Below are 18,149 nucleotides of genomic sequence, written 5' to 3'. Positions count from 1 at the left end.
AAGGGGAGAGACACAGTTCTGAAGGTAACAAATACCCTATACAGAACTGACTCCACAGATGCAGGGAAATGACTCCGTTTTTCTAGCCAGTTAATTCTCTTGATCGGTGCAAAATTTGTTAGCTCTCAAATCACTCTTTTGAATACAGAGGGGAGTGCTTAAATGTTTGAGATTCAAGGGTTAAATGTTTGAGATTCAAGCGTTTCTTTACATACAAGGTAAACAGAACACAATCAAAATGTAAACATATTTTAAGTAAATCAGAAAGTTTATCATAAAAAAGCAAGTATTTCCCTAGAATGGAAGCCAGTTAATATACCAGAAAAATTCAAAGTAAAATACTTATAATCTGCTTACCTTCCCACTCTCTTCATTTCTCTCTCCATTTCTTCCATCAAGGCAATACTTCTGAATTTTGACCAATGAACAATCATCAAACAATATTCTATAATAGTGACCTATAATCATTTGATATTCTCTTTTAAAACTCTTAAGAGAAGTATCCATTTCTTTTGACTCTTTGGGGCCTACAGCTAACAGTTAAAGATTACATGCGGCCTTCAAATTTTTATTAACAAAAATTAGCCCTCAAGGAAACATGTAAATGAAGTACACAACTATGCAGGTAAACAGGTGTGTTTCAAATTTCTCCCATTGATAGCTTTCCTATACCTCCAGAGTCTAATGTCAAACTTGCACATTCACCCTTCATCAACTGTGCTTTCTTTATCTGTCAATCATGTGAAATACCTTTACCACACACTGGAAGCCTGATTTTCTCTGTATGCTAAGGAAACAACCACAAATTTCCAAAACAGGCTAATTCAGAATTTGGCCCTTTAGGGACTTCCCTGGTGGTGCAGCGGTTAAGACTCCACGCTCCCAATGCAGGGGGCTCAGGTTCGATCCCTGGTCAGGGAACTAGATCCTACATGCCCCAACTAAGAGCCCACATGCCACAACTAAAAGAGCCCGCATGCCACAATTAAAGATCCTGCATGCCGCAACTAAAGATCCCGTGTGCCGCAACTAAGACCCAGCACAGCCAAATAAATAAATTATTTATTTATTTGTTTGTTTATTAAAACAGACTTGGGGAAATTCTCTGGCATAAATAATTGTTAACCAACTCACGACTCAGGAATTATTAAGATGGTTTTCTTAGATGACATTATTGATAACTAATTCAATGAATACATTTTATTATACTAGCATCACCTAGATGGCAAAAAGGACCACAAAGTTGCCTTAACTCATTTTAAATATCAAAATATAGCATTTAAATCAGGATGCACAGTACACCAAAGCTAGTCAAAGCAAACATCATAGGGAAAATGATATTTCCTAAAATCAAATTCTTGACCTGAAATTCTATCTGCTTTCTTGTATTCCATCACTATCCTGACTCAAATAGAAGTGGAAGTACTAATAGGTTATTCCAAAAGATCGTTCAATTATTTTGGAAGAAACAAATGACCTATATATTTTTTTTAATAAAGTAACAGGCTTCCTGTAGAAAAAGGTCACTATTAACATGGAATAAATTAGCAAGTAAAATTCAATTTTGCTAGTACACTGCATTAAAATGCAATTTTCAGACTAATACATTTACAGAACATTTCAAGACCGCCAGTTGCTCACCCCTGGCGGCTGGAGCTTATCCTCTCTAATTATACTGAGCTCATTCTCAGGACAGAATGCTCGATGATTAAAGAAATAACTGATTTTTTTCCTCAAGAAAAACATCACAACCCCAGTTACAATCCTTTGAAAGTATATATTAACCTACAGAGAGTATAGACATTTTCTGTGTTTAAAACAGCAATTAGAAAGAAATGCAAAGCAGCTACAATTACAACAAAACACAGTTTGTGTTTCTGACACGAGCTTTCTCATGCTGGTTGGTCCTTAGACTCTCTCTACTTTCCCAGGATATTTCCTGATTTTGCAATGCTCTTGTGTCTCAGGGAAATATCAATTAAAGGGTATGTGTGTGTACTCAAGCACCTGCGTTCACATTTACCGAGTGCCTTCCCCATGCCGAGTTCTGTTCTCATAATCTACACTCAGCCCAATCCTATCACCTGCTCTAGCTGTGTGCCCTGGGACAAACTGGGTGAGCCTCAGCTTCCCCACCTGTATCTGCAGATAACTACAGCAGCTACTTCACAGGTGCATGGGACCAAATGATCTCCACGTTAACACATGCATCACAGACAGTGGCTGCTGTCTCACAGGAGGTGTCACAGGAGGTGCCCAATAAACATTAACCCTTATAATCTCTACAGGATCCTCTTCAGGTGAGAAAAAGTAGGTAACTTTTGCTGATAGAGACCAATCCAGCATCAAATCCAGCCCATAGGTCTTCCACACCTATTAAACTATAATATGAGGCATCAAAGACACTGAGGAACTGTCATCCACATTCTCTGAAGATACTTAAAGGGGAGGGGGGAGGTAGCAGTCAACACCAAGACTATGTAGTTGAATATAAAGCATTAAAAACCTACTACCGGGCGTCCCTGGTGGCGCAGTGGTTGAGGGTCCGCCTGCCGATGCGGGGGACGCGGGTTCGTGCCCCGGTCTGAGAGGATACCGCATGCCGCGGAGCGGCTGGGCCCATGGGCCATGGCCGCTGGGGCTGCGTGTCCGGAGCCTGTGCTCCGCAACGGGAGAGGCCATAGCAGTGAGAGGCCCGTGTACCACACACACACAAAAAAAACCTACTACCAATTACAAATATCTCCCCATCATTCTTCTTTAAAAGAATTATCTGTTTAAATATTTTAATACTAAACATATGTAAGTTTTTGATCAAGGACCATCTTCCACAGCACAGTAACCAATGTGGAGTTAATCTAAAATGCCTGGTCCACCTACCAACGACTTCAACAACAGGAAATCAAGGCAGTAAATATCTTGATCACTTTATAGCACACATTTTCACATTATCACAGGAAACCCTCCCACCCAGGTAGGTATCACTCTAGATATTTTATAGAGAGAAACTGGGGCTCAGGCAGGGCACCCACCTATATCCACCTATCCCAAGGCAGGGCCCAAAGTGAAACTCGGCTCTGTCTAGATCTGAAGTCCATGCTCTCTTTAGAACCACAAATGGACAAGGCAAAAGAAGGGTGAGGCCAGCTGGTCACTTGGCTATGAGGGCACACTCAACAGAATAGGTGGGAAAGGTGCCACAGTTTTTGAGGACATCCCAATGAAGATTAATTTTTACCAAATCGCTTCATCTTCAAAGCAGAAGTCAGTAACATACATGGCCAAAAACATGACCCACATAGAGCATACCCAATTCACGATTTCAAACTTGTCTGGATCAGTGTTAGTCCTACACTAAAGAAAGCTTTTGAAAACACAGGAGTTGAGGATCAGGTTCAGCTGACTGGCACCTGTACCCTCCCCAGCTCCTGGGGTCCTGGGAACCCACACAATCTCGGAGCCTCAGCCCCGGGGGCAGATTGCACAGACATCAGAACAGCTGCCCCAGCAGCTTCAGTCCAGTGCAAATTAACTCCTTCAGGTTCCACGTTGACAATAAGTCAGAAGTCCTTGGGTCACGGTACCTCTGCTGGTGAGGACACAGGACCAGTTCTCTCTCTTTTTTTTTTTTTGGGGGGGGGGTTAAACTTTTTTTTTAATTGTGGTAAAGTGTACATAACCAAATTTATCATTTTAGCCATTTTTAGGTGTACAGTTCTGTGGAATTAAGTACATTCACAGTGCTGTGCAACCATCACCACCATCCATCTCCAGAACTTTTTCATCTTCCCCACCTGATACTCTGAACCCATTAAACAATAACTCCCCATTATAACCTCTTCCTTCCAGGCCCTGGCGACCACCTTCCACTTTGTCTCTATAAACCTGACTTCTCCAGGCACCACATATAAAGACATTCATACGATATTGGTCCTTTCGTGACCGGTTTATTTCACTAAGCATGATGCCAGTTCTCTTTCGTTCCCAGTTAGTCTCCTTGAAGAAACACCCCTGAAATGCACATCCTTTAGCTGAATTAAGAATGAATACATGAGAATTATGTTTTTCCCTTTTACTCATTGCTAAAAGGATACAGAAACACTGAGGGTGGCTGGGGAAGAAGAGAGGGAAAGCCAGCAGAGTCATCCCCAACATCACTGTGAAATCTCTACTTGTTTCTACTCATTCTCCCACGAACTTTTGCTTTATGCAAATGAAATGTTTAAAATCACATCACACGCAGATGTAGAGAATGGACTTGAGGACATGGGGAGGGGGAAGGGTAAGCTGGGACGAAGTGAGAGAGTGGCATGGACATATATACATTACCAAAAGTAAAATAGATAGCTAGTGGGAAGCAGCCGCATAGCACAGGAAGATCAGCTCGGTGCTTTGTGACCATCTAGAGGGGTGGGATAGGGAGGGTGGGAGGGAGACACAAGAGGGAGGAGATATGGGGATATATGTACACGTATAGCTGATTTACTTTGTTATACAGCAGAAACTAACACACCATTGTAAAGCAATTATACCCCAATAAAGATGTTAAAAAAAAAAAAATCACATCACACTGGGTATCCTCCTTTGACCTAACCATCTATCAAAAAGATATATCTGCAAGCATTTCAAAAGTTAGCTTTCAAGGTCAACACTAAGGAAAAGCAAATGTGATTTCATAAAAACGTGTATCCACCGAGCTCTCCTATGGAAAGAAATCGTTTTGGGCAAGAGAGCACCACACTGTTTAATAGCTGGTGCTGCAGAAAGAAAGAAACACCTTTACAAATGTTCATGCAAAAATCATTTAAATGTTAAGCAAAAATGTATATAGACTCTGAATGGGGCCATCCATCCCACTATTATCTCTCTCAATGGAAAACAGCACAATAGCATCTAATGAAAATCCTGTTTTCTTTACAAGAAATAAAGATAATAATGCCACAAATCAACACTCTCCCCAGTCGTCTATCTTTATTGGTTTTTCTTGTAAGCCACATGTTCTCAGAACAAAAGGGGGAAAAAGACAAAATTCAATACAATGCCACATCTTAGTTTTGCTTTTTATTTCTGCTTGCAGCTTGTAAAATATACACATAACAGCACGATCTGGTACCAGTAAAGGAAAATGACTTAAGCTAAAATAAAACTCAAGTCAGCAGGAGATGGCTTTGATCGGGAGACCATTATATGTTAAGTAGATGGAATGCAAGACTTCCCCTATTTATTTTAGTACAAATAACCTCAAGTCCTGGAAAAAAAGACATTTTTAGAAAACGACACTGACCCAATTGCTAAGTCTCATGAATAAGAGTGGTGAGTGTTACTTCTGTTGCACCACTGCTCATACATTTTCTGCTCAAATCATTGCAATATGATTAATTCAAACACGGGGGTTTTTTTCCCCCTGAAATTCAGGATAATAGGTGGTTGAAGACATGGAGATACTGACCACAGTAATGGTATGCAACGAATCTACTGTTCACACTAAAGGTACTGTCCCATTTAGGGAAAGCACCAATGCCAAGAAAAGAGTACCCTGACAAGGGGGACCCAAAAGCACCAATCACTGCAAATTCAAAGTCTAAATTCCCAGAACTAGAAGGAACCCCCAGGGACCCCCAGCCCTAATTCTCCTTGTGCTCCACACTGGCTCCTTCCCTGGGTGGAGGGTTTTGGGGGCTATTCCACCTATATCTGCAGCTTCTTTTAACCCTCTTCTCAGTTAAGTCCTACTGCATCTTTCTGGGAGTTGCCCCAAGCATTCAAAATCAGCAGCACAGGATAGGGGCCTCCTCCCATCCCTGAAAACTGAACCAACACTCTTTTACTCTGAATTATTCTATCTATGCAAATATTCTTTCAAAAAGACTCATCCAGGGCTCTCCCTCCAATGAAAATTTTCAGTGAGCTCGCCCGACCTAGTCCGTTTCCTGCCCTCTGTGCCAAACTACAACCATAAAGATGATCAGAGAATGAAATTCTTCACAAAGACAGACCTAGCCCATCAGCTCTGACCTCACGTAGGACCAAAACTAAACACACCTCAACAGAAAAAAATCTAAAAGCCAATATTCTTTTAAGTCGGGCTCAAGATTCCAAAATGTCAGCAAAAACCCAGGACAGGCTTAACCAAGTCTGACCCCAAGTTTATTTTTCTCATACCTAATGCTCAACTCCAGCTGGTCACTCCTCTCTCCCTCTGTCCACTTAGAGTCAGCTGGCCTCCAAGACAATGTCTAGATATCCGAAAGATGGAATGAAGTCGTAATTTGAACAATTCAAGTCAAAAACCACTCTCCATTAGCCAGCTCCTCCCCTAAATGCATCAAGTGAGCAATGATCTCTCCGGCTCGAGATGCCATTTATCTTTGGACCCAAGCCAGTGGGACTGATCAACTGATCAGGCATGAGGAAAACCAATAAAAGAAATGCTGTCCCCACTGAAGATCCTGCAGTCCTCCACAATGATGAGAAAACACTGAAGGGTGAGCGGAGAAGTCTGCCTCACGTGAAATGTTCTTTCAGGGGCATGCAAAGCAGAACTTCTAGAGCTGGCTGTCCAAGGTGTGCGCCAAGAAACACCAGTTCAGAAGAGACTGTGCAAGATGCACCCACAGGCAAATGCTGGGTTAAAGGAAGTTAACAAACTTCTTTTCAGCAGGACTTCTTAAATATGCTGATGGAGAGTAGGTATACACAATTTTCTGAATTTAATGGCAGAAACCTTTATTCACAATATATTTCCAATCACTCAGGTTTCCAATCACTTTGAGAAACACTGCTTTAGAGTACCTGGAAGCAAGCCTAGAGCCGAAGCCTGGATGACCGATGACCAGGCACAATAATAATGTGGTATCAATCCAGTTTTCAGGACTACAGGATCATTAGGGCTCCTTAAGGAGCTTTTTTCGTTTGGGGCGGGGAGAGGGGGGGCGTATTCCTTGAGTATCTTTTTTTTTATTAAAGTATAGTTGATTCACAATGCTGTGCTAGTTTCAGGTATACAGCAAAGTGATTCAATTGTGTGTGTGTGTGTGTGTGTGTATTCTTTTTCAGATTCTTCTCCATTATAGGTTATTACAAGATACTGAATATAGTTCCCTCTGCTATACAGTAGGTCCCTGTTGTTTATCTGTTTTTTGTTTGTTTGTTTGCTTTTTGTTTTTTTTGCGGTACACGGGCCTCTCACTGCTGTGGCCTCTCCCGTTGCGGAGCACAGGCTCCAGACGCGCAGGCTCAGCGGCCATGGCTCACGGGCCTAGCCGCTCCGCGGCACGTGGGATCTTCCCGGACCGGGGCACGAACCTGTGTCCCCTGCATCGGCAGGCAGACTCTCAACCACTGTGCCACCAGGGAAGCCCTATCTGTTTTATATATAGTAGTGTGTATCTGTTAATCCAAAACTCCTAACTTATCCTCCCTGCCACCAAGAGATGCTTTAAAGTGAGGCCCTCTGTACCATTCTCCTGGCCTAAAATTGCTCCTCTCCATGATCCTGGCATGGCCATCACTTACTGTCACTAAGGACACAGCTTAATAGACACATACTAGGACCACTTGATCTAAAGAAACCCACTAGGCACTTTACATCACATCACCCGTCTCTATTTCTTCACAGACCCTCCCACAGAGACAGCAGAGTGTTTTAATCATCGCCATGCCCCTCGAACCCACTGGCACATAGTAAGTGCTTAATAAACATTTGCAGAATGAATAAGGAAATGAAGTATTCTGGCTATCCCTCCTTCTGGCTTGGAGAAATGATTAAACATCTGGTTATACTTAATTTCAGTTCAATACGATTTATTATTTCAAATAAAGGGGCCATGCTTATGCTGTGGCTAAATTAAATGACATCTGCATTTCCTGTGAACACATATTTTCATCCTGAGCCACTATAAGAAAACGATGTATTTTTGATTCATTCCAGAAACAATAATGGGTTTAAAGGTAGCCCCTCCCCTAGACTTCTCTAGAATCTGGACACAAAAACCACAAAGTTAATCGGCTCTTATGTTAACTCATACCGACCCCATTAACATCATACTATAAGCCTATACCACCATATCTGGGGATAAACTCTCAGGAAAACTAGCTGCTGAAAATGTCCTGGGGCATATTTATCAAAGCCTCCAACGACAACATTCTTGTTCATTGACATACTCATTCTTTGACAAATGTTAATCAAGCACCCAGGACTTCCAAAACCCTGGGAACACAAAGATGAAGAAGCCACAGTGCTCTCCCTCCAGGGCTTATGGACTGGAAAAGGAGCCAGGGAAGTAAACGGTTACAATTCTGCGTGCTAACAAAGGTGGGATGTAAGTGGGTGTGAGGGAGCTCACCATGGGAGTGAGAAGAACCAGTCACCCTGTCCTGGGTGACCATGTTCCAAGCGCAGTCCCCAGATAACCAGAATCAGCATCTCCTGGGAAATCATTAAACTGCAAGCTTTCATCAGGCTACAGACACCACAGGCCTATGGGATCAGAAGCCCTGGGGTGGGGCCGGCCGCGTGTGTTTTAAAGAGCCCTCAGGTCACCCTGCCGCACACTGAGGTGGGTGATGATTAAGCTACTTCCCGAAAGGAGGAACGAAAGTCAAGCAGGTAAAGAGCACACAGACGGCAGGGATGGTTGCAGGCGATGGGAATAGGACAAAAGGCCAGAGAAAACTGTCGTGTTGTAAATACCGTGTGGCCCGAGCTCAGAGCACGAGATGCAGAGCAAGCAGGCCACGAGGGGCTCAGATGCGGTGCCAAGGAGCTGGGCTTCCTCCTGAGGGCAGCGAGGAGCCCCTGCGGGTGGGGTGGGCGTGCCCAGGCCTGCGGATCTCAAGAGATGACCTCGGAGACCCTGTTGAGAACAAGGAGAGGCCCTGGAGGAGGAGCTGCAGACTCCTAGGTGAGAGGCAAGAGCGGTGGGAAGAAAGGGGAGGCACGCTTCGGAGCTGGGAGTCAGGGGCACCTTACACAGCGGCAGAGACGGAGAGACCTGGTGTGCGGTAGTATAGATGGAGCATCCCTTCTCCTGGGAAGCTTGCCCGACACACACCCCACACCCAAACAGAGCAGATGCTGATCTGGGAAGCACACATCGCATTTTACCGTAGCTAGTTCTTTAGCTGTCAGAGGCAGTGGCCGTCCCAGTCAGTTTCCATGTGCATCGTTTGGAACGGCGCCCAGCACTTGGAAAGCCAAACTGATTGAATGGAGCTGGACAAGCCGAGAGGCCACTGAGAGGCCACTGCTCTCATTCAGGGGAGAGAGGACAGTGTCATGGGGAAGGAAGTTAGAAACCTATATCAACTGAACTTAATTTTTCTCTAGTCTGTTGATACCATTCAAAACACTGAAGGAAAACCTTTACAAGTCAATCACGTTATAAAAATTCAACAGTAAATTTGATCTGTTGTGTGGAGTCCACAAGCTCACCTTCCAGCTGAAAGTCAGAAAGGACCGTGGTTTGAGCGCATGTGCAAGTGAAAATATGACACAGCTCTAGGCCACAGAGAGACTGCCACCTAATCGAGATAACAAGTCTGCTTTCTTTTGTTTCCAGAACAACTCTGCAAAGCCCAGAGGTAGAGGACAGAGACATTTCAAATCCCTCTGAGACAGACCGAGTCTTTACTTTGATTTTTAGAAATGATCTCCAGCAGGCAGATAATGCTGTGACCCAATTACAGGATATTTTGGAAATAGCAGGCACCTAACTTGGGGGTGGAGCTGGTGGGCGTAGAGGGAAGAGTTACTAAGCAGACGGTACCACCTGCCTCTCAATCCTGCATGGAATTTGATAAAGAAGGGAGCTGTGACAATCAGGAAGTAATGCAACATCTCCCTTGACCTTCTTCCCGTTTTCTCACCATTCCCAAAATAGACAGAGCTAAGGAAAATCTTAAATATGTTTCTCAGCCCTCTAGGGGGACGGTTCATTAAAGGCATTTGGGTCCCTGAGAAAAAAAATGGATGAAAGGCAAAGGAAAGCCCTAGAATCAAGAGGTGGTAACAGTGGAAAATAAAACCCATGGCCGAAAAGGAACAAGAGAAACAAAAACAATGGTCAATTCTTACCCCAAAGCATACTGAGAGGCGGTGCCATAAGCTCAGCTGTCCTGGATTCTCCAACTCAAGCTCTTCAGAGACAAAAGTTAAAGTTGCTGCTTAAAACTAAAAATAATAATAGCTGTTAAGGTCTTACTTTATGCCAAGTATTGTTTCTTTGTTTGTTTGTTTGTTTGGGGTTTTTCTGTTGTTTTTTTTGGCCTCGGCGCACGGCTTGCCCCGACCAGGGATTGAATCCGGGCCACAGCAGTGAAAGCACCGAAATCCTAACCACTAGACCACCAAGGAACTCCCCCAAGTACTGCCGTAAGCCCTTATCATACCTTACCTCACGAAATCCTCATAACTACCACACTATGAGGAAACTGAGGCACGGTGTAATTCTGTTGTCCAAGTGTAACTGTGGTGTCCGAGATCACGTGGCTATGAAATTGCAGAGCAGTACTGGAATCCTAAAAGTCTGGCTGGTAACCACCAAATTTCACCTGCCTCCCCATAGGGCTGCCCTGTGCACACACTGCAAGATATTTAGCAGCATCCTTGGCCTCCACGCACTTGATGCCAGCAGTACTTCTTCCATAATCATGACAATCAAAAATGTTTCCAGGGAGTACTGCCAAATGTTCCCCAGAGAGCAAAACTGCTCCCTCTGAAAACTACAGCTACAGAGATTTGAAAGGCCAAATCTCTAGGTCCTTTATAGAAGCAGTGGCAAATCCTAGGTGTTGGATAGAAGAAGCAGGCTACAACACTTCCACTAAGCCAAAGAAAAATGGAAAAGGAGACAGCTGAAGGGTTTTCTGTAGCAGGTTCTGCCACAGTCCTTTGCCACGACTCCTATAAGGCCTGTAAGGCCTCCCTACTCTCCCCTCCCTCAGAGCCTCACACACATGCCTCTACTGAAGCACCTTATATTGACACTCTGGTACATTCCTTTCTGTCTTCCTGAACTTCCCACTGTACCTGGCACCAAGTATGTGTTCAATAAACATTTGCTGAACAAAGGCATGGACAAACGAAGCCGAAGTTTCTGAGTGTACCCAAATGAATGCATGTCTGTCTGCACTAGTGATCTGGAAAAGGTATAAAAAAAATAAAACTTGGTTATCGGGGAGGATAAGAGGCTCTGCTCAGAATGTAACGTTGAATCAGTGTTTCCCGAAGTATCTACGCCCCTCTGAGATCACTGTGAGTCCAGACCATGCCTCATTTCTACTCAAAAATTCAGTTGTATTTGTTCACTCAAGAATGAATCAACTCAAGAAACCTAACTCGTAAGGAAATTCTATTTATTCATAACTTCCACCGATACAGAGTACTGCCCAGCAAATCAAGACACTCAATGTGGCAGGTCTGCTGGCTGACTCTACTACCCAGGACAAAGGTCTACTTGGGGAACCAAATGAAGATCTGAAGGTAAGAACAAAGCCATCAAGCAGGAGTTTGATGCTCCCAGAAAGGGGTACCCACCATCCTCTCTCTAGCAGCCAGAAGTCTCAAGTGAGCCTCAGCGCTGCTGGAGAGGCCCTGAAATCCTCACATCAACTTTCTGAAGTCATCAAAGGCCTCTGTCACCCCAACACTGCCTCATGATTGGCATGTGACAGCTAATCAGATTCTGGTGTATTGTATTCACAATAGAAATATCCTAGACTGGAATCTGCCCAGAGAGATTCAACACAGCAACCCTTAGTTTCAGACACATTTAGAAATTATATGTGGATTTTCCAACTATTCAATTTGTGTTCAGACGAAAGAAATGCACGTGGGGGCCGTAATCTGGAGGCAACAGCTCCACCACTAAGCATATGCAGATTTAGGTTAACGGGATTTTGAAAATGGACAAAAGGAGAAATTTGCACCTTCTGCCCAAGGCTGAATCTAGGAAAGTTTCATGTTGTGGTGGAAATAATAATACAGGCTTTGTTTAGGGCCTGGGTGAGTCCTTTAATGTTTCTGAACCAGAGTTTCCTCACCTATAAAAAGGGAAAAAAGAAGAGGGTACCCCGAAAGACAAAGTGAAATGTTTCCCGGTATAGCACCAGGCAGAGGTGGCCCTTAATTAATAAATGTTTTTTCTTCACCCTGGCAGTTCCTCAGCAACCCATAGACTCCTCTGTGTTGATCACAGTTCCAAGGCAAGCATCACTGTTCACTGTGTAGCCTTTAGTGAAAAGGACCTCAGTTTCCTTTTCTCTAAAATAGGAATAGCACTACAGTATTTGTAAGAATTAAATAGGGTGACAGCTGTAAAGCTCTTTGTACAAAGAGATCCACAATATTAATAATATATTATTATTACGACCAGTGAGATCCAGATATTACGAAGCACAGATTTTTTAAGTATTATCTGAAAATACATTACCTATTTTCTTAAGCTACTATTTGAAACTCAAAAATAATTTGGGTTTTTTTTCCTCTCCTCCCACCCACTAAGAGCAACTCAAACTAAAGGTGAATAATACCAATTCCATGAGCAAATTATTCTTAAACTTACTCTAGCGACTTATCAAGGCTCACCCTGGAGGGCATGGCACTGCATAGATCCAAACCAAGCCGGCTATGACACAACTCCCGGTTCTATGGCTGTAACTCCATCAGCATTTCCTAGAATCACCAATCCTGAATTGCTAAAGCATGCTGTTTGGGCAAAAAGAGGCCTGTATGCAAAGAAACAAAAACCAAGATGTGTCATTTCGCAGCCCAGCCTGCTAAAATTCACATTTCAGTCCCTTGTCCTTTCTGCTCTCTCAGAACCTCATCTTTCATCTTGGCGTTTTCCTTGTCAGTCTTGGGCTATAATTCAAAAATACTCACTGGTTCCCAGAGCACTTTCAAAATTAGCTTCTTCTCAGCTCCTAGGACCTTGGGTCTGTACCAATGACTCCACATTCCTGGAAGGCCTGGAGGCGCCATCAGCCCACCCAGAAGCTCCAGTTTGGCCTGGCCTCTACTATTCAACTTGAGCCTGAGGGCAGAGCTCTCTACATCTCAGGCCCAGATTCCCAGACTTATCAATTTCATGGACCATTAAGCTGCCAAATAAAAATATTCCCATCAATTTGTAAAAGAAATCTTACCCCATATCCAAATGATATAATCTCAGAGAAAAGGACACATCCAATTTGAACACACTTATGAAATATTCACTACACTGCCATCACCATCACTTGGATAAGGAGAGTGGAAACCTCACCAACAGACAACAGCCCTAGCACTGTGACGTGCACATAGTAGACACTCAGTTACTTTCATATTGTGTAGAAACTAAGCTCTGATTCATAGGGGAGCGATTTGGGAAACGCTGCCTTCCATACCACCGGTAATGCCAAGTCTTCCTTCTTCAACAACAGAGGTTCCCTTCACTCTCTGGAGCTCTGCAAGTTCTCCCCAACCTTGTCCTCCAAAGCACACACTTCTCCTAGCTCAGTTCCAAAAGTGCAGTCGTTTTAGTCAACTTGAAAGGTAAAAATCAAAACAAACCATTCTGCCTCCTACTCCAAGCATTCCTGAAGCATACTTTCCAGGAGAGTTATACTGCAAAAACCTCAGTTATCGCCTAGCAGACAAAATTTTGCAAGATTTTCACAAGAGGCAAAGGATAGAATGGTTCGCTTTATCTACAGTGACCAAATCATTCACAAACAATAAAGAAAAACCTTAATCTATAATTCCATACCATTTATTTTTCACATGTTCTCTTTCCATAGCTGTCCATATGAATCTGCACATTTTATACACCAATAAGTGATACATTGTGACTTTTTTCCTGCTTGTAAAAGTAATGCCTGCCCTAGCATTTGTTCAATGCTTAGAAGACTAGGTAGGATCCAAATATTATGGAAATAAGGTCATGTACAGAGGGAATGTCTCCTGTAACTCTACACCCAATGGCCTCTGATACCTTTAAACCGATCAAGGCTTCTTACTTCTTGCCAAGTTGTGATGACTTGACTTTCTAGCCTCCATGTCCTTCCTCTCTTCCAGCTCTCACCTGGTGTTCGCAGTTACTGCCCCGCTCCTACCACAGGCCCGGCAACACTGGAGCCTAGTTATGATCAGAAGCTCTAGACTTACTATTGATTATCACTTATTTAAACGTTGACAACTCTGGCTTCTCTTCACCTGCCTCACTTAAACGTTAATGAGGCTGAGTTTTGTGACCATCTTAAAAGCAAAGTACACTACAAACACCAGGTTTCCTTTGCTCTCTGCCCCATCATCATGGCTTGCCAGAAGAAAAGTTCACGTAGCTGCATCCCGACAGCCATCACTCCTGCTACTACGGCAGCAGATCAGTACAGCACCTGCTCAATACAGCGATGGTGCTAACATGAACTGATAATGATAATTTTATTCCAGAGACCAAGGGCGGCAATTCTGATCAACAGCTGAATCGGCAGGACAGGGACATGGGAAAAGTTTATCCAAATTTCACATGGGTAGGCCCCGGCAACCAAGGTACAGGGCAGCGTCCTCTACAGCCCCAGAGGAGACATATTCATTGGATTACCTGCATGCCCAAGAGCAGAGTGTTTCCTCAGAAGATGCCGTAAAACAGTTTCAAATATCTACGGCGCTCTACCCAAATCTAATCATTACCTTATCTCCTACCTAAACCTTGCAGCGCCACAAAGAATTAATGTTATGACAACCATCCTTTGACAAATAAAAACCAGAACGGGGACGTAGGAATTGGCCAAAAAAAGGGAAGGGCATTCCACAAAGCAGGACAGGCCAGACTTAGTGAAACAAAATCGGCTTCATCTAAGGTTTTATCTATAGTGCCCCTTTCCAAATGGATGCATCACAGGCCCCTGGAATGGGACATGAAGGCCCAACAGACACCCAGAGGGTGCTTTCTACTGTTACGCTCTCATTTTACATATGGGAAAACTGAGATCCAAAGAAGTGAACTGACTTTCCCAAGGTCACACAGTAAATTTAAGTAGTGGACGACCCTGGCCCAGGGTCAAATCCCACCAGACCCTTTATTATGGAGAATCTGTCACTCTGCCTTTGACAAACTATTTCAACCGAAAGAAACGCCATCAACATGCAGAATATACACTAATAACACATAAAATTAAAATGGGTAATCTGGGCTTATCTTCCTTACACTTATTTGTTGGTAGTACAATGTTGTTGAAAATAAATGAACATAAAACAGTTTCTAAACCTGGAGGGAGGCTTCTTAAAAACATTCAAATCATTTTGAAGACATGCTGTTCCAATCAAGTCTAATTCTAAATAACAAATATGTTATACAAGAGAATGCTTACTGAATAATAATGAAAACAGTTGAAGATAGTCTCATATAAAATAAAACTTTGAAGTTCTATTGCTGTACAAGCAAAGGACTGTCCACCTCCTCAGAGGGACTTTCTTGGGAAACTGACATTTATGTCAAAGATGCTGACACATAAGATATGTAAGAAGTTCAATATCAGACTTGACACATAGTAAATAATGAACAAATGCTATTTTCCTTAACTTGGGATAGGAAAATAACCTCACCCACATAAGTAGTAATATCTTCTTACAATACTTTACTAAAAGTCTGTCCTGTGCCCCTGGAAAAGTTCAGGGGTTATATCATCAGGGTACTGAATATTTTAAAACTGTAACTGAAGAAGGCACAGAGAGACAACATTCCATTTCTCTTAAAAGACAAATTTAGATATCCTGAAATTAGGGTTATCAACATAACCCTGTTCTAGTACAATGGCTAGCCTTTCAGTATTAATTCCTGCTGTAACAGAAAAGAGAGGAAAAAAAAAAAAAAGAATTTGATGTTTGTTTTTGTTTCTCTGGTGGCAGAAAAAAAAAAGTCATCAAAAAGTTGAAACATGACATAAAAAGTTAAGTTTTAAAATATTTTATCTCTGTACACGTGGATTCTTGCACTGTTTAGTAGACTTTTCCTAGATGATTCTGTAGTCAGTATTCTTATTACTCCAGTTAACTGCAAAAAGCCAGTCTTTCACACTTTAGCTCATCGAGTTTTTCCACTACCACTTTATAAAAGTTTCAGAAAAGGGGACCCTGCTGGCTCCCTGCAGATGAATTACTTAGTTAAAAGTATCCTTTCGAAGAGAGAATGAAAGAAGTAAACACCTTCCCTGGAAAAGGATCTCAACTTTAGAGTTCTTTCTCAAAGGCCCTGAGCAAATATCTAGATCAAGCCCAGCCTAGGAAGACCCTGAGTGATTTTTCGAGGTCATATAGTAAGCCGATGACCAAAGGACAGCTATAGAAACCTTGCATCTGTTTTCCCCAGGTGTTCTGACTACCGGACCATTGTACTCTACTGCCACCTGTGTTCTCTCAGCATTTCCCCCAGCGTGGACGTTCCTCATCCTCCTGACAAACGTCATCCTTTCAAAACAGTGCCCTTTCTAGGACTGTGCAAGTTACGATGAACAACTGTTGAACAAATAACTGCTTTCAAGCTACAAACTGAAAACACAACAAAGCGGCTTCATAAAGAAATCCCCCTTCCTGAAAGGCCATCTACCCGAATTCAGATATTCTTAATTATCATGGTCATTTAAAGACAAGATTTGAAGTATAAATCCATGACAAGAAAAATAAACCAAAGACTTAAGAGAACCAAATCCAGAATAAAGGATCAGGATGCCACTGTTTGCTTTTTAAATCAGTGAAATATTAAAACAAATGACAAACCAGTGCCAACCTCACAAAGTTTCTTCATTTCTTGGAATTCAAACACCACTGCTGGCATCATTTTATGATAATCCTTTAAGTATTTTACCTAAGTCATCAGGCGCAATGTAAAGCCAGTGACTGAGGGACTTCTAAAAAACCTGCGCCCAATCTCGTCTGAGCTTCCGACACTGACCTTATTCTCCTCTCAGTGTTGGTCCTCCCCAACCACTCAATCCATCCAAAACCTTCTGGGACAGTCATGGCTCTAAACAGCGCTGAACTTGACTACAAAACGGCTACAACTCTAAATCTGATTTCTTCAATGTATGATTTTTTTAAATCCAGGTCCCACGCTCCTTCGGCCCTTGGCCCCTGACCCCCTCAGTTCTAGACCTCACCGCCGACATCAAGATCACCTTTCATTGTTTCTATGGGACTCCGCACCCCTCCCTCCGTCCAGCAATCTTTTTCATCGCACAAATGTCATTTCTAGCGTTCAACCCTCCATTCCGCCCGGCGGGCAGCAGAGGGGATTTCAGGACCAGCTTCCCTGATTCGGTCCCCTTCGCACAGCCATTTTCTAGTTAAAACGCTCCCTGCCTCCGAGGGGGAAATGAACTTTTCCCCCTTTGAATCCCCTATAAGCCAGCTCGGTCTTCAACTCCCCGGCAGGAGCGCGCTGCCGCACGGGGAGAGCCTAGCCGCACAGCGGAGGCCGGTGCCAGGGCAAGGGGGTGTGCGCTCTTCCCCGCCGGCGCCCACCCTCACTTTTCCCCTCCGCAGCCCCCGCCCAGCACCCCCTCCAACCCTGTCTCCCCCGCCCCAGGCCCTGCAAAGCCCCGGCTGCCGATGGAAAGAGGGCGCCGAGAAGCCAGAGGGATGGAGTCAAGGAGTGAGCCCGCGGGCGCCGTGCCACCCAGCCCTGCGGCGCGGGCGCAGGGCGCACGGGACTCCGCAGCAGACGCCCGCTGCAGATGCGGTGGCAGCTGCTGCAGCTGTGGCTACGGCTGGGCAAGCGGCAGTGGCCGCGCAGCCCTCGGGGCCGGGAGGAGAGGAGCAGCCGCCCCGGCTACGCGCAGCCACTCGCCGCAAGCTGCTGCCGCTGCCCGGGTCTCTCACCAGTACTCCCGGGCCGCCCCGGGGTCGAGAGCAAAAGCAAGCAAGAAAGCGGGGCTCACCGGCGGTTCGCGCGGCGCTCGCCTCGGCTCCGGCGCCCGGCAGCTCTGCTCCAATCTCGCCCTGCCAGGAGCGCCAGGATCAGCTGCGGGCACAGCGCACGAGCTTCCTACTTGAAACCAGGACTGGCTTTGGCCACTGAGCATGCCCAGTGCCGCTCCACGAGTCCCGCTCAGAGAGCGGCGCCGGCGAGATTCCACTTCTCCGGGCTTTGGCGGCGGCTGCGCGGAGAGGCTGG

General features: G+C 44.2%; 1 protein-coding gene across 12 annotated transcripts in view; it reads right to left on the bottom strand.

The window, feature by feature from the left end:
* APBB2 (amyloid beta precursor protein binding family B member 2) overlaps positions 1-18,098 on the bottom strand; it is a 369,238-nt gene extending 351,140 nt beyond the window's left edge. For all 12 annotated transcript variants that reach the window (XM_024731651.1, XM_024731661.1, XM_024731662.1 and 9 more), the window contains exon 1: positions 17,914-18,098. The gene's annotated coding sequence lies outside the window, so the exon portion shown is untranslated. The remainder of the gene's footprint in view (positions 1-17,913) is intronic.
* Positions 18,099-18,149: the final 51 nt, after the last annotated feature.

The sequence above is a fragment of the Neophocaena asiaeorientalis genome, unplaced genomic scaffold (genome assembly GCF_003031525.2).
Source record: "Neophocaena asiaeorientalis asiaeorientalis breed wild unplaced genomic scaffold, Neophocaena_asiaeorientalis_V1.1 scaffold39, whole genome shotgun sequence".
In the NCBI taxonomy this organism is placed as follows: domain Eukaryota; kingdom Metazoa; phylum Chordata; class Mammalia; order Artiodactyla; family Phocoenidae; genus Neophocaena; species Neophocaena asiaeorientalis.
Note: the sequence above shows the minus strand (reverse complement) of the source record. Positions and strands in the feature narration are given on the sequence as shown.